General features: G+C 46.1%; 1 long non-coding RNA gene across 1 annotated transcript; it reads left to right on the top strand.

The window, feature by feature from the left end:
• The first annotated feature begins 441 nt into the window (after positions 1 to 441).
• Positions 442 to 5264, top strand: LOC131395845 (uncharacterized). The gene is made up of 3 exons (XR_009216380.1): positions 442 to 567; positions 1489 to 1634; positions 4435 to 5264. It is a non-coding gene; the product is annotated as an uncharacterized LOC131395845 (long non-coding RNA).
• The last annotated feature ends 298 nt before the right edge of the window (positions 5265 to 5562 follow it).

A 5562-nucleotide genomic window follows, 5' to 3' on the forward strand; every position in this document is an offset into this window, starting at 1 on the left:
GAATGAATGACAGGGAGCTGATGACCTTTCAAGGTCACTGGTTGGCTAGTTGCAAAGAGCCCCATCACTGTACCACGTCTACTTGTAGAAGAACAGTCTCCTGTGGGTCTGCAGAGCTGACCTCCTAAAGTGGTCTTCTGGGAAGCCTTGTAACAAACGCTTATTGAATGGAGGGGAAAGAGAATGGAAGGGCCAGCAGGGAAATTCATGATTCAGAGGTGAGGCCTGGAGGAGAGGAAATGGAAGGCAGAGGGTGGGGGTGTTGACAGGAAATTCCTGTGGGGACCCCGGGGCGGGCTCGTTGTCAGGAACTTCGTTTAGTTCTGACCCGGAAACTGCTGACAAGAGGTCCCCTCCTGATTCCAACACCCATAGGCTGAGGGAGGGAGGCCAATGCTATGCTACACCTTCTCCCCAAAGACAGAACGTTCACTAGCAATGCAGGACATGTCACAGGCAACTGTGGACAACAGGCCATGTGCATGCAGGCTGAGGGGACAGATGCTGTAGGAGTTCAGATGTGCAGGAGGCCATCGTGGCCAGACGTGGTCAGGGATGGCTTCACGGGTAAGCAGGGGGTCCAGTTGGCCTCATATGATGGGGGAGATTTGGACACATGGAGGAAAAGACGCATGGGCAGAGGACAGAGTCTGAACAAAGCACAAAATTGGAAAAGTACAGTGTATGCTTCTGAGGGAAGAAGGTCCTGGCAAGCTCAGGAAAGTGACTAGTCAGAGAAAAGGTGAGAGAGGGAGGCTGGGTCAAGCCAAGGAGAGCTCTTAATATGAAGCTAAATTATTATTTTTGATTCGTATACATTTTATAAGTACTACCTACGTATGAACTAATGAATGAATGTGAAATGAACAGAGGGTGAACAGGAAGGAACGAGGTGGTTCTTCTGCCGTTTGAACACCCCTGTCCAATCCAGGACAACAGGCCTTACACAGTCAGCCTCCCGGGTGAGCGGTGCTCACCTTGGTGCCTCGGGGCCGGAGTTGCGTATGAGCTGCCTTCCACGGTCTGGCGGAGGCGGCAGCCAGGCTAAGACAAACTGGGCTGAAGCTTCTGGGGCAACGCTTACAGCCGAGCGCAGGTCCCCAAAGCTCTTGTCTCTCCCGTCAGCCAACGGAGGGGTTCAGCCAAGTGGGCTAACCTGGTAAGTTAAGTAAAATAGGCTATTTCCTTTGGGTGAAATTTTAGGGATGCTGACTGCTAACGTTGAAAGCTGTTATCAGTCCATTACACCTTACTGTAAATGAAGGATCTGAAAGCATGTTTTGTCAGGGAGGCTGGAGTGGGAAAGAAAGATGTAACCTGAGTACTTGAGGTGGAAGATCCTCAGAGCACGCATGGAAGTTGGGGAGAGAGGGCAGAGAGGACCGGAATCCTGACAAACTTTGCCAGGGCAATTTTGTGAGCTCTAGCAACTAATCCTGATGCCAGCCAGACTGTCCAGTTATTAACAAAACTGTTCCATACTTTCAGGCTGATTACGGCACCAGCCAGATGATTTACGTGACTGCATCAGACAGCTAAATCGCGGTCGCTGGCCTCTCTAACACGTGGGGAGCTCGGCTAATCTTACCATTAGTGGGTTGCAGGGCCTCAGCAGCAGCGGCCTGCCACAGAGGGTGAGTGATGCTGTTCTCAAGATCCCAAGGAGGCCCAGGGAGTTCAGGAGGATGGACGTGCTCATTCTTATTATAAAATCCCCTGAGAACAGCAGGCTGTGTAAAGGACAGCGTGTGGCCATTTTTCTTCTGAAGAACCTGCCTTACAGTCTCAGGCTGCATATTTCCTGGTCATAATAGTTTGGAGAAAAATATTGTTAAATGGCTGCATAAACAATTTTAATTGGCCCAGGCTCCCAAAATGTGCTATTTTTGTTCTGCTGCCAAGCTTGCTTTTTTACTAGCTAATTATGCCCAGCATTTAACTTTCGGCAAAAAAACAGGAAATAGGGCATTCATTACTCGAGTGACAACTTTTCAACAAGCCCACATTTCAACATCCATTGTGTAATTTCCTCTCCCTAGCTTACAGTTAGTTGTTCCATCAGGCCTTTGGAAACAAACAGCTCCTTCAGTGGGGGCTGGGAGCGGCTTGGTTAGTCTCAGTGCTCGCCTATCTCCAAGGCTGGCAGGGGCGGGGCTCCCAGGAGCCAGCGTGCCCATGGGAGAGTCTCCCACCTTGTTTGGGCTCCTCGCAGAAATTTTCCAACTGCTAGTCTGAGTTTGCTGCCAGATTAGGCCCTCCTCTAGGGATCTGGGCTGTGCCTATTGTTGGTGGCTCCTCCCAGGGCTCCTGGGGATTCTGGCCACTCTCAGAGGGATGCCCTCTCGACCCCTGAGGAATCACAAAAGACAGTCAACCTCAGCTTGTTAGGTAGTAACTCCTAGAAAGTGCTGTAAAGCCATGTCCTGTCTTATGAACCATTTTAAATTTATTTTATTAAAAAATTTATTGCAAAGTATATCACATATGTATAAAAAGTACACAAATCATTAAGTGCACAGCTCGACGAGTTGTCCTAAAGCAAATACCTTGTGACTGCCATCCAGGCCAAGAACAGACTATGACCAGCACCCCAGGAGCCTCCCTCATGCTCCCTCCCAGTCACTGCTCCTACCATCCTCCCCAGAGGTAGCTGTCCTGACTTCTAAGACTATAGTTTAGTTTTAGGTGTTTAAATTTTATATAAATGGAACTATGTATGTGTGTGTATATGAGCGGGGCCATGTGTGTATATTTTTATATCTGGCTTCTTTTTTTCTGCTTTGTTTTGTTGCTTGTAGCTGTACCTCATTCATTTTCATCACTATAGAGTATTTCACTGTATGTGTGTATCACAAGTTGTCAATTTTACAATAAACGGACATTTAGGTTGTTTCCAGTCTGTGGTTATCCTGAAAAATGCTGCCGTGAGCATTCCTGTGCATGTCTTTTAGTGTATATGCATACACATTTCTCTTGAGCTTCAACTAGGAGTGACTGCTGAGTCATACACATAGCTGTTGTGCATATTTGATTTTTATAGCTTCAGCTAAACTGTTCTCAAAGTGGTGTAAGTTGCCACTGCACTGCTTCCTTGTCAACGCTTGGGATTGTCAGTCTTTTTATTTTAGCCATTTTGGCAGATGTGTAGTGGTGTCTCAGTGTAGTTTTGATTTGCTTGTCCCTGCCTATTAATGAGGTTGAGCACTTTTTCATATGTTTATTCATGATTGGATTCAGAATAAGATAGAAGTCGAAGAACCAAGTGGTTGGAATCTGGGAAATGATACTTTAATGGGAGAGGAGGTTGCCCGAACTGCTACCTCCTGGATTCTGATAGTGATCAGCAGGGAATTGTTGAGCCCCCATGGTGGACCCGCAGCTGTGCTGGGTGATGTGGGAGAGTCAAGAAGAGCTCATCTCTGTCTCCACTCTGTCAGTGCCTTGCTTTCCTCCAAGCAGTATATCACCAGCATCCTTCTATGTCTTCACATAGCCTCCAAGATTAGTTTAAATGGCTACACTGTATTTCATTATGTAAAGGTATAATTTATTTAGTCAATCTCTTGTGGTTTTTGATTTTCACTATTATCAGCAATAATGCACTGAAAATCCTTGTGACTAAATCTTTGGGTACATCTGAGATTATTTGCTAATGCCAAGCACACTTCAAAACTATGGTACTTTGGAGGCAAACTGGAGAGCACATGGGGACATATAATGAATTGATTAGTTAATATGAGCACAGGTTCTTCCTGCTTCTTCTTTCCTTTTATGAGTCTACCCTCCACCCTTTCCAGAAGTCTGTGGCCTTCCTGATGGTGATCTAACTGGAGTGAGAGTGACAGTGGTGTCAGGGTAGATCCAGGCGGCCATCCCCTGCTGTGGCTCCTTATTGTGAAACTAATAATAATAATAATAATAATGATAATGATAATAATGTATTGTGCACTTATTGTATGACAAGCACTGTTTTAGACACTTCATAATAGATGTTACCATTTAATCTTCATAACTTTATGATATGGATGCTATAATTGTGCCCATTTTTTTAAAATTAATTAATTAATTAATTAATTTTTTTCCCCCAAAGCCCCAGTAGATAGTTGTATGTCATAGATGCACAGCCTTCTAGTTGCTGTATGTGGGACGCGGCCTCAGCATGGCCGGAGAAGCGGTGCGTTGGTGCGCGCCCGGGATCCGAACCCAGGCCGCCAGCAGTGGAGCGCGTGCACTTAACCGCTAAGCCATGGGGCCGGCCCCAATTGTGCCCATTTTTGAGGTGAGGAAACTGAGGCTTAGAAAGGTTAAGAAGTCATTGCTCGAGCAGCGTCTGCTCTGCTGTATACAGGGTCGCTAGGAGTCGGAATCGACTCCACAGCTCTAGCAACAACAACAACAACACCTTAGATTTTTCTCCCCCTCTCTAACCCTCAGGCTGACTCTGCCTGTCTCCAGCTCAGCAGATTCAGTCACTCATTAATTCAGCAAATATTTATTGACTCTCTGGGGTGTGCCTGGTGCTGTGGCCATGAACAAGACATCCAGAAGCCCAAGGAGACGAAGAAACGCTCTGACTTGGGACCCAGGAGCCCTGCCTCTGCCGGCTACTCTCTAAGTAACTTTGGACGTGTATTCAACCTTCCCTGGGCTGCAGTCTCCCCATCAGTGGAGTCAGCACCTTGACCTTGAAGATCACCAAGGTCCCTTCAGAACCCCCAGAAGAAAGACGATTCTGGCACACCAGGCACTCCTAAAATTTCAATCCTCACTTCAAGTTTATTTTCTGTCTTTTGCCTTTACTGCTGGCTGGGTTACTCTTGCCGTAATTTATTTAACTGAGCTGTGCTAAGCAGTTTGGAACTGAGTTTGCATGAATCACTGTCCATAAAATCAAGTTAAGTGGATTTCATTCCACACGGAACACCTGTGTATATACTCAGGGAGAAGAAGCTGTGTTTTCTTGGCCCTTCCAGACCCCTGTTAGAACTGCTTCCTTACAGAGATAGGACTCACCCTGTATTTATAGTCCATTGTTATGACAGCCTCCTTCAGAGAACTGAAGGTAAAGTGCTGGATGCAATTTTTACTTCAGATCATTTTACATAGCTTCCCTGTTTCTCTCTCTAGCTGGAAAAGCTGACATTGATTTCTTCTATTGTATCAGAGTTGGCAAATATCAGATTCAACTTCATTCAGTCCTTCAGCAAATATTTATTGAATGTTATGTGAAGTCACAGGGAGCTAGGTATAGGGGTGGGGGTTAAGGGGAGGTGTCATACCGCTCAAAGACCCATAAACTGTTAAGTATTAAGTAACAACAATGCAAAAGAACATGCCAGGCAGAAAATGGGAAATTCGACATGTTGGGTGGAAGAAGAAACCAATGAAGGTGAGTGATCTGGAGAGGATTACAGAGAGTGTGGGGAGAATGCTGAGCTTGTGAGGGGGGTTCTGTTTGGACCACCGCCGGCACTTCCCTCCTCCTCCTTCCCGTCTGACGGAACCTGCACCAGAATCATTTCAGTTCACCATTTTGTAAAAGGATGTAATAAAAAAGAAAAA

This window comes from Diceros bicornis, chromosome 31 (genome assembly GCF_020826845.1).
Source record: "Diceros bicornis minor isolate mBicDic1 chromosome 31, mDicBic1.mat.cur, whole genome shotgun sequence".
Lineage (NCBI taxonomy): Eukaryota > Metazoa > Chordata > Mammalia > Perissodactyla > Rhinocerotidae > Diceros > Diceros bicornis.